A 12,500-nucleotide genomic window follows, 5' to 3' on the forward strand; every position below is an offset into this window, starting at 1 on the left:
ATCATACGTAGCCCACTGTCAACAGTAATTTTCTAGCAATTTTTTCAATCAATTTTACTTTATTTTTGTTTTTTATTTTTTTCAATTTTTTTTCACCGTAACCTCTGAAATACAGTTCAGGACAAGGCGATGGTGCAACTTTGTATCATTAGGGTTCATCAGACACTGTTAGGGCGTCAGGAATAACTCCCTGGAACATGTGAACACCTCGTGACTTGGCCACTATCGGCCAAGGTCGACCCACGGATAATGATGTAGGGTCGACTTGTCAAAACAAGTCTGTGTGCTTTTCCATCCTTTGTGTCCCTCCCTGCCTTACTGCCCAAATTCTCCACAAAATCACTACTGGACGGAAGGAAAACTACAAGTCAAACTGACACCCCCGAAAGACTCACTGCACGCCACTTTTGCTGGCCGATCAACCACCGTGATGGAAACCCTCAATGGCGGTGTAAAGTGTGCAGCCACACTGTCAGGCGACCACGAGTCGAGAGAAAAATGACTCACTACGAGTGTGTGCAGTGTGATGTGGGATTGTGCTTCCCAGTGTTTCTATGACTATCACACTATCTTGAAATATTAAAAGGACATATAAACAATGTATATATTGAAAGAACATTGTATATAGTGTATAGTTTAGTGTATAAGTATGTCACGCAGAAACAGTTATTGTAAAAACTAAGTACAGTTATTGATAAGTGAAAACGAAATATTGTAATAATCTATAATAAAATTATAATAAGTGACTGATGTTTTTATGGCACACAAAGATATAATAATATTGGATAATAACTCATAACAGACACTAACACTGCTTACTAAAACATTTACCAAAACAATAAGAAATACTACAATCACCTATCCTCCATGAAATTATAAAAAAAAGATACCAAAAAATCAATTTACCACATAACAAAGTGATAAATATTTGCCAAAAAATCCACAAAAACTATCTATAAACACATTTTCCGTAAGTGTAAGACTATAATGGGCGACTGTACATTAACCTGAAACATCATAAATGTAAAATTCTTTCACTCTCTGAAATTCTAACGAAGCTTCCCCGAAAAAAAAAATACGACGGGCGTTCTCGTTCAACCAGCGTGAGGAGCGAAAGAAAGTCTACGCTTTTTCTACCAAACTTTCGCACGCGTATCTCGACAAAATCGACCCAGCTTCTCCATTTCTAGGCTAAGGTGAGTCAAAATAAGCAAGATTTATTTCTTTTACATAATTTTGAATTGATTAGAAAATATATATATATATATTTTGGCTCTGACGCGGGGGGGGGGAGGGGGGGGGGGCTGAGTATATACAAAAATCGCCCAGCGACGTACGGGTTAATGTGCGTGGATATGATACAGATGAGATTAAAATGTAAGAGATAGGCAGTATGTTTGTGAGAGGAAAAATTGACATGTTGGCACTGAGTGAAACTGAGTTGAAAGGGAGAGGCGCATTTGAGTTTGGGAGTGTATTTGGAAGGGTCTCAGGAGTGAAAAGAGGAGGAGGGAGAGAAAGTGTAAGAAAGATGAAAGAATATTGGGATGGTTTGGGCACATAGAAAGAATGAGTAAATAAAGATCCGTAAAAGAGGTGTGGAAGGCAGAGGTGAAAGGAATGAACATGAGGGAGCGACCAAGGATGAAATGGATAGATGGGGTATAAGGAGCATTAGGAAAGAGGAGAATATCTATTAAGGAAAAAAGGGAGAAGACAGAAGATGGGGTGAGTGAAGAATTGTTGTGTATGGATGATGATGTGACACATGGAAGGGAGTGGGCGGGGGATGGGAGTGAGGGAGTATGTGTGAATTATATTTAGACGCAGCCCGAAGGGATTTCCCTTCGTCTTTTCGAGGGGACGAAAAGAGGACGTCGCCAATTAAGTGAAGCGGCCTTTCTGTGGATGCGCTATGTCTTGCTGCATTGTTTCTGACAGAGAGCATTAGTCGAGATCCGGGGAAGACCCGTCATCCAGAAGGAGCCAAGGTAGTAGGGAGGGAAGGGTGGTGAATGGGAGTGGAGTGTGTGGGGATGAAATGGGTGGGAGTGGATTTATGAATTTGACTTTGGCTTCCTCCCTTGTAAGGGGAAAGAGCCGTTGGTATATGTATGTACATACATACATATATGCATATATATATATATTTATATATATATGTATATATATATATATATATATATATATATATATATACACGCACACACACGGATGACACATTTCTTGAGTTCACAGTTTTCCCATTTGTTCACTATGTTGAGCAATTTACCGTAGCGTTGTTCTATAAACGTAAATATTTGGAGTCTGGGATCCATATTGGTGAAGAGAGTAAAGCACCAGGCTCAATTTGAAGGGTCTATTACGCCCGACGTTTCGATTCCCGCCCAGAAATCGTTTTCAGGCTGTCCGGGAAGCAAGTTGGAGAGGACCTTGGTGAAGTCCTCGCTCCGCTAATCAATACAGAAAAATACACCAAGTGTAAAACAAAAACAATAACATACAATAAAAGTGAAGAAAGGTAACATGAGACAAAAATTATAATTTACAATAAAAGTGAATCTAAAAAGTACCATGAGAAACACAACCACCACGGTGGAGGTTCAAGTGTCCCATGTGAAGGGCTAAATAGTCACGCGTGCAAATGGGTAATCATGACGTAAAGTGTACCATTCCTTGTACTAAAAATACCCCAAGAGTTTTTTTTCTCATGTGTTCTTGTGTTACCTTTTTGTTTCACTTTTATTGAATATTATTGTTTTTGTCTCACTCTTGGTTCTTGGTCGCGGCTGAATTAGGTGTCAATCTGATGGAAGGCACTATGGAAGACAAACAGGCAACTAGAACCAAAATCAAAGAAGTCTTGAATTCTAACAAAACACACACACACACACACACACACACACACACACACACACACACACACACACACACATACACACACACGCACACACACATACACACACACACACACACACACACACACACACACACACACTCACACACACACACATACACACACAGACACACACACACACACACACACACACACACACACACACACACACACTTGATCCAAAGACCAAGGTAAATATATATATGTATATACATATATATGTATGTGTATATATATACATGTATGTATATATATACATATATATATATGTATACAATATATATATACATATATATATATACAGTATATATGTATATACAATATATATATATAAATATATATGTATACATACTGAATGGTTCCCAATGATCAATTAATATATTTTTCAATCACACATCACTTTTAATTCCATACCATCGCAAACGAGACTGAGAATCGCTCGAAGGAGGTATCCGTTGGAAATTGAAACGTAGTCGAGCCGAGGATTCGCACCCAGCTAACCCGTAACAAAGTTACATTGACGTAACCCAATACGCTATCACAGTTACCGGAAATCCTAATATAAGTGGTAGGTTCACTGCCAATTCATTGTACACCGCGAGTGCTTCCCTTTCCACCGCCGAGTATTTTCTCTCACTTTCGTTGAGAGTACGGCTGAAAAATGAGATTGGTCGCCTTGGCCCATTCTCATCAGGCTGTCGTAGTATATATATGTATATATATATATATATATATATATGTATATATATAAATATATATATATGTGTGTGTGTGTGTGTGTGTGTGTGTGTGTGTGTGTGTGTGTATGTGTGTATGTATGTATGTATGTATATATGTATGCATTACAACAATTCATGGGCCTCTCAAACTATTACATATAATTTATTTGTTGCTTCGCGCAAATTGCAAAACCTCTCGTGGTTATGATGAAAGGGCCACGTTACAAATGTAACACCAAAATTACACTAAAGTGGACAAAAGAAGCAGATGAGGCTTTCCAAAAACTAAAGAATATCCTCACACAGGATGTAATTCTTTCATACCCAGATTTCACAAAGATCTTTGTTCTCAACACTGACGCGAATAACTTTGTGATTGGAGGCGTACTACGACACCCTGATGAGAATGGGCTAAGGCGACCAATCTCATTTTTCAGCCGTACTCTCAACGAAAGTAAGAGAAAATACTCGGCGGTGGAAAGGGAAGCACTCGCGGTGTACAATGAATTGGTCGTGAACAGACCACTTATATTAGGATTTCCGGTAACTGTGATATGCGATTACAGACCGTTACAGTACCTTTTTGGATACTCAGGATCGAATAGGCGCGTGTTACGAAGGCAGATGATGGTGGCTGTCTTTGATTTAGCAATTCAGTATATACCAGGGAGGGAAAATGTTGTGGTTAATACCTTATCCAGAATAAGAGAGGCAGACCATCCCATTGACACTTGTATAGTATCACAAATAACAGAGGGAAAGGAGAGGAGGGCACAAGCTCAGGACGAAATTATCCGATGGGACCCAAATGAAATTAGAAGGAGGGTCTGTGAGAAATTGATTATTACTGCTTCGGACGTACTTGCCTAGCGTGGGTGGTCCCTTCTCGAGAGGAGCAAAACCATAACATAATTAGATTGTGCTAAGGTAAGGCTTTTTCTAAAAGCCCTGCTAAAAGCCCTTACCGGAGGACTAAAAAAAAACATTTTATAACACCGACGATCCCTTACTGCAATATGATGGGTCAAATGTATTCTAGTGTTTTGTCCACAGCCAATCATGTAAATCCTAAGGTAAAAAGTACAGCCCTAGAGGGAGGTGCCTAGCAGTACCGAGGTATCCTTAATGTTTGAAGATAAAAGGAGAACAGTCTTGAAATATCCGCTCCAAATATCAGGTCGACTAAAAGGCAAATAGTCCAACTTTGAAATCCCAGAAGCAATATACACATACTCTAGCACACTTAATAAACAAAGAAACAACCTAAGTTCGCAACCTTCTAGGGTCATAGCACCGGCTCAGGAGAAGCGTAACATGTGTACATATATATATATATATATATATATATATACATATATATATATATATATATATATATATATATATATATATATATATGACACACAGGAACCCACAGTCGGAGAAAATAAACTTTGAATAAAGAAGAATCCTATATTTCGGCTATCAACTGTAGCCCTCTTCAGGAAAGTATATAGAGTAGAGTACAGAGTGGGCTTATAAGCTACAGAGAGGAAGAGATGTGGACAGATGACCTCACTCAGGCGCGGGGCAAACTGGGGTGGCGGAGGAGGGAGGTGGTGAGGAGGGGGGGAGTTGTAATGTCCGTACCAGCTTGTTAACTGCCGCGCGTGAAATAATGTCAGGTGTCCACTGCCCTTTAGAAATATTAATATTAGGATTAATGCTGATTCAACTATTTTCCTCCTGAAACCGCAGTGGGACTTGAACACTAATCTGGCCTTACCCCAATCGAAAGAATGATTCTTATTTTTGACATGAAGAAATACAGCCGAGTTTTCTTGCCCATACCTAATTGACCTTTTATGTTCTGCCAATCTAGTGTTCAAGTCTCTCCCGGTTTGACCCAAGTAAACCAAATCACAATCTTTGCAGGGCAAACAATAAACACCAGGTGACTCAACTTCCTTCGGTTTTTGTTGAACGTTCACAATTTGCTTACGCACGGTGTTAGGATAATGATAGGCAATAGTGAGACGTTCATGAGGAAACAACTTAGTAGAAGAACTGATGGTATTATTGAATGGAATTTTTAAAATGTCCTTAAAGGAGCGGTGAAAGCTTGAGGGGACGGAAGTTTTAAAATTGTTGGCCCTAGCCTTACTGTGGGCTTGGTCCAGAAACCAAGGTGGATACGCTAACTTCTCAAGTTGACATTTGATCCCCTCAATCTCTTGGTCCAGAGAAATCCTGAAATCCTGAAAGCCCTCAAGAAAAGGCCAGAGGCAACACTTTTCTTAACATTGTCAGGGTGATTGCTAAAAAAAATGAAGATAACTCCCTGAGTGGGTGGGCTTACGGTACACTGTAAAGAATAAATTATCATCAGTTCTTCTTATCAAGATATCCAAGAAAGGGATTTGGCGCCCTTCTTCCCATTCAACTTTAAATTTAAGATTCGGGGTCAATTGGTTCAATTTATCATGGAACACTTCAAATGGGCCCCAACTGTCATCCCACGCCAAAAAGATATCGTCTACGTACCTGAGCCAAATCATTTCAGGCGGTTTGATGCTGGGCAAAAGGGTACGCTCAAAATACTCCATGTATAAATTGGCCAAAACAGGAGACAAATTGGAACCCATACTGCAACCGAATTTTTGACGGAAGAATTGGTCTTGAAAGGAAAAAACATTTGAAGAAACACAAAGGCGAACTAAAGCAAGAATTTTGTTGACAGGGAGGGGGAAAGTGTCTTGAAACTGTTGCAGTTTGGTTTCCAAAAAAATAAGTACATCATCGACATTAATATTCGTAAATAACGAGGAAACATCAAGACTGAGGAGCACACACACATATATGTATATATATATATATGTGTGTTTGTATTATATATGTGTATATATATACATATATATATATATGTATATATATATATTATATATATATATAATATATGAGTGTGTGTGTATATATATGTATATGCATATACATATATATATATATATATATGTATATACATATATATACATATATATACATATATATATATATATAACATATGTATATGTACATATATATATATATATATTTATATATATATATATATATATATATATATATATATTAATCTTTTTAACCACATTACTTTTTTACTTTGATACCATGTCATCACGATCGAGACTAACAAGGAGCTCGACGGAGCCATATACGGAAACTGATACGTAGTGAAGCCAAGGACTCGAACCCAGCTTAGACGTAACAAGTGAACAGTGACTTAAACCACTGCGCTATTCAGTGTATGTGTATATATATATACATACATATACCAAGGCTCTTTCCCCCTTCCAAGGGAGGTAGCCAAAAAGGGAAAGGCATAAAAACACTCCCACCCATTTCATTCCTAAATACACTCCACACCCCTCCTACCCTTCCTCTCATCTGAGCACCTCCTGGATGACGGGTCATCCCTGCACCCTGCCCACCGCCCTGGGTCAGAAGCAGTGTCGCAAGACACAGCACATCCACAGCAAGGCCGCTTCATTTAATCGGCGACCCCCCTTCTCCGTCCCCCTTTGCATATAAGGCGAGGACGGGGAGAAATCCCTTCGGGCTGCGTCAAAATTTACTCACACATACTACCCCACCCCCACCCCCCCGCCCATTCCTCCTCATGCAGTCACAACATCATCCATATACAACCATTCTCCACTCACCTCTGTCTTCCGTCCTCTCCCTTCCTTCCTCAACAGACATTCCCCTCTTCCCCAAAGCCCCCTTCACCCCGTCCATCCACCTCATCCTAGGACGTCCCCTCATGTTCACTCCCTCCACATCTGCCCTCCATACCTCTTTTACTAGTCTTTCTTCACTCATTCTTTCCATGTGTCCAAACCATCCTAATATTCTTTCATCAACCCTATCTCCCAAATCCTTTTTCACCCCTGTTCTCCTCCTCACCTCCTCATTTCTCACTCTATCCAGCCTAGTAACCCCCACCATACTTCTCAGACACCTCATCTCAAACACATTCAAACTCCTTCTCTCTTCTTCTCTTATGTTCCACGTTTCTGCCCCATACAGTGCTGTTGGCACAATCACTCCTTCATACAGTCTCCTCTTAGCATCCATTCCCAAATGTCTATTCCTCATTACACTCTTTAAACCACCAAGGCATTTACTCGCTTCTCTCAATCTACATTTATATATATATACACATATACATATAAATGTGTATGTATATGCATATATATATAAGTACATATGCATTCAATCTTATAATGACATAATTATTTAGTTTTATGTTGTGAACTCCTTTTTCATGATTAGGACGGTACTTTACAACGGCCTTCCATACTTCTGCGCCATGACCAGGATTCAAACTCACGTGCTAGAGCTCCTTCGACGGGTGCCAGACGCGCGCTTCTACTGACCCATAGTGTACCCCCCTAAACTCATACTAACACAAAAGATAAAAACAAAATAGAATATAATGAGGTGGACTTTGCCTTAGCTCATGCCACAATTTAGACAGGATCGTAGAGTAAGGCCGGGACTCGGGTGTACACCTGAAGAATTTTAATTAAAGAAGTAGAATCATAACATTGTTGGGATATTTTAACTGTGGAGAGTTGAATTGGTAAGAGTAGAATCAATTAGAAGTGAAAAATTCCCTGAGTATGGCAATGAGCCATGTAATAACTTGTCTAATAAACAACAGGATGTAGAAGTGGAGATAACAGTGATCATGTAATTCTCGAGTTCCACATAAAAAATATGACATACAGAACTGAGATGAGTCATGCAGATTACATTTACAAGAACTTTTCTGAAGAAGGGGATTGCATGAGCATCAGAGAGACAAGTAAATCCCAGACAAAATCGGCAGTCTTTCTGGAATGTTACAACTCAATCAAACAACCAATCAATCAGGCAATCAAAGTTACTTGCTGAACTAAGACTCACGGCCTCTCCCATGAGTCGCACGACTGCGCCAGCGTCAGTCACTTCACTCCTGTAAACTTCTCTATCTCGTCTCTCCAACTTTCTGGTCTCCCTTTTCAACACTTCCTATCTGTCGACGTCCAGTCAGCAACACACTTGTTTCATCTTCTATAATCCTTTCTGACTAACTTTCCTGACCAATTCCATTACCTCTCCTTTATTGCATCCATGGTTTCTTTCACCTAAGACTACTCTCTTCTCTATCTTGTTTCTCCAACTTTCTGGTCTCCCTCTTCCGTATTTCCTATCTGTCGACGTCCAGTCAGCAACACACTTGTTCCACCTTCTATAATCCTTTCTGACTAACTTTCCTGACCAATTCCATTACCTCTCCTTCACTGCATCCATGGTTTCTTTCACCTAAGACTCTCTTCTCCATCTTGCCCTCTATTTATCTTTTAGTGTTATTCTCGTCATTAAATTCAAAGAAGATAAATGTAATTAGGTAAATACATTCAGTTAAAACACATATAAACGCACACGCGGAGATTGTTATTATAGTGGTACTGACTGTCCGCTTAGCTGTTCTAAATTCGGTTCTCGTCCAGAGCTGAAAAGCATCACGACACTGCAAGTCGCACCCACTCCCTTGGACAAGGAGTTGGTGTGTGCATGTGTGTGCGTGTGTGTGTGTGTATGTGTGTGTGTGTGTGTGTGTGTGTGTGTGTGTGTGTGTGTGTGTGTGTGTGTGTGTGTGTGTGTGTGTGTGTGTGTGTGTGTGTGTGTGTGTGTGTGTGTAAGATATCAGCCTCACCCATAGACCGGATAAGTTATGAACTCTTAGCTGTCGATCATGTGTCCAGCATATGACCCATGACCATAATGAAATGAAGAGATAAATACACGCTCACACGCAAACACACACACACACACACACACACACACACACACACACACACACACACACACATACACACATACACACACGCAAACACACACACACATAAACTCACACACACACACATACACACACAAACACACACAAACACACACACACACACACACACACACACACACACACACACACACACACACACACACACACACACACACACACTGCCGCCATTCTCGTTCTAACCCGTTATCACTTTGAACATTTTATATTCCCTTGTCGTCCTTACTCCTTCCCTATTCACAACATGCGCGACTCCCGCCTGTGCCTATTACGAATTCACTTCCTTATCCCACACAACTTTATGTTCATTCCCTCGCACGCATCTTTCTACGCTGTGGCCCTTGCCGCCAGGCACCAGAAGAGGCCGCTAGTGCCTGTCGCCGCCACCACCTTACCCTCCACCACCACTAAAACCTCACCAGTCCTTCAGCTTCGTCATTTCCTGCAGCTTCTCTTTATCTTCCTTCTTCCTTTAACTTCCCCCGCCTTATTTCGGTGACACCCTTAGGGACAGAGGCACACAACACTCCTTTCTTACTGGAGACAATCTACGCTTTAAAAGAGAGGAAGAAAAAATGGTGATCACTTTTAAGTTAGACTATATACTGCTACACACTGCTTTGAGTCCACCTCCCAAGGATAGATGCTTTCTCCCCTACCTCCTTGTTTTCCTCCTCCTTCTCCTTCTCCTACTCCCGCCCCATTTTCTCCACTTCCTCTTTTTCTTAATCTTCATGATCGTCTCCTTCCTCCTCTTATTCCTTCTCTTTTTCGTCCTCGTTCTTCCTCCTCCTTCTCCTTTTCTTTGTCTTCCCACCTTCCTTCTCTTTACTTTTGTCTTACCCCTCCTCATCTGTTTTCATCTACTTATCTCTTCTCGTTCTTCTAGTACCTCTCCCCTCCCTTTTCATCCTACAGGTATATGTTCCTCCTCCTCTTCTCTGTCTTCTCACCTTGTTTCTATTCACTCTCAATCTCCTCTCCATTGCCTATGTCTTGCCCCTCCTCCTGCTTTTTTTCTCTTCATTTTGCTTATTTTCCTCCTCCTCCTCCTCCTCAGACCCCTCCTTCTCCTACTCCTCCTCCTCCTCCTCCTCCACCTCTTTTTTTCACCTTCCATCCGCTCTCACCTCTCCTCCCCTAGATTTCGCTCTCCTTATTCCTCTTTTCTTCCTTCTTTTCCTCCTCCTCTTTTTCTTGCATCTCTTCCTCTTCCTAATCCTCCTGTAACTGCAGCAGTTTTTCCAGGCTAGGCTTAAATTTGGCTTTGTTCCTTGGAGCCTGGACAGACATATACTATTTTGTCAAAGTCTCTTTCACTGTGCTTCCCTCGTGGCCGACTTTTTCGTCTCGTCTTCTTTCTGCGTCTCACTCGAACGCTATTTCTTAATATCCCATCCAGGCTCTCGGGCCCTCCATCAAGATTTAAGTGTGTTTGGAGTATCAAGATTGTACAAGAGGAGACTCTGTCGTCCCTCTGCCTCTCTCTCTGTCTCTGTCTCTCTCTCTCTCTCTCTATATATATATATACACACACACACACACACACACACACACACATACACACACACACACACATATATATATATATATATATATATACGCACATATATACATATATATATATATATATATATATATATATACGCACATATATACATATATATATATATATATATATATATATATATATATATCTTGCTTTCTTCTTTACACACATACTCTTCACGCTTAAAAAATAGTTCCAATATTTATATGCGCTATAGTACACATGCAGACAAACATACCAAATACATAAAAAGCCACATACACAAACACACACACACACACACACACACACACATATATATATATATATGTATATACATATATATGTATGTACACACACACACACACATATATATATATATATATATATATATATATATACATATATATATACCAGTGTATACACGCACACACATGCACAACATTACCCAGTTCCTTGTTTACCAAGGTTTCTTTTTTTTTTTTTGTCACTTTTTTTTTTTTCAAACATTTCTCTTAATTCTATTTTCCTGGTATCTGGTCAGGTTTATCCCTTCGTCCAGACAGTGAAACTCGTCAGTTCAGGTAACAGAATTGCCATAACATTGAAAGTTTCCTTGAACAAGAATTTTCACATTACTTTTTCACTTCTGGCAGTTTCCTGCCAAACTGGAGCCTAATAGCTCTTTAGCATTTTTCGCAAGCATTGTGCCTTTTCTGAAACTAGCTTTCTATATAACCCACAAGTTTCATTTGGCACCCTACTCCTAAACAAAGTATCCATCACACCCGGATAAAATCCTACAATCTCGTAGCCTCCGGACATTACTTCCCGCAACACCACCTGATCCTAGCCCTGCCCACTTCCACAACCCCCAAAATTCTTCACACCGGTACTAACCTCTCCTAGATCCACCCAGTTACTCACACAGTTCGAATCATAAAAGTCGCGTCAATTCATAAACCAAAATCTTATTTGACAAGGACCTTTTCCTGTCAACTCATCCGCCTGAAAATGGTTGCATGTAACAACCAAAAGCTTGCTATTGTATTATTTGCATTTTCCTTCAATATATCATGGATCTTGGTAGATTCCTCTTTAACCTACATCTGGAAACTACTAAGAAGACCGCTGAAATTGATCTAGCCCTGGTCTTGATATGTCTTTTCTAATATCTCCTCCTCTCCCTTTTCATCCTATATGTCCATCCTCCTCTTCTTCGTCTTCTCACCATGTCTCTATTCGCTCTCCATCTCCTTCCCATTGCCTATGACATGCCCCTCATCCTGCTTTTTGCTTTCCTCCTTCTGCTTCTCCTCCTCCTACTCCTCCTTTCCACCTCAGTCACCTCCTTCTCTTCCTTCTCCTTGTTAAAACAAGACATATAATATATACATACATACATACATATATATACATATATATATATATATATATATATATATATATATATGTACAGTATATATATGAACATTTTTA

Source organism: Oratosquilla oratoria, chromosome 26, assembly GCF_046742065.1.
Source record: "Oratosquilla oratoria isolate Oo_2021 chromosome 26, ASM4674206v1, whole genome shotgun sequence".
In the NCBI taxonomy this organism is placed as follows: Eukaryota; Metazoa; Arthropoda; class Malacostraca; order Stomatopoda; family Squillidae; genus Oratosquilla; species Oratosquilla oratoria.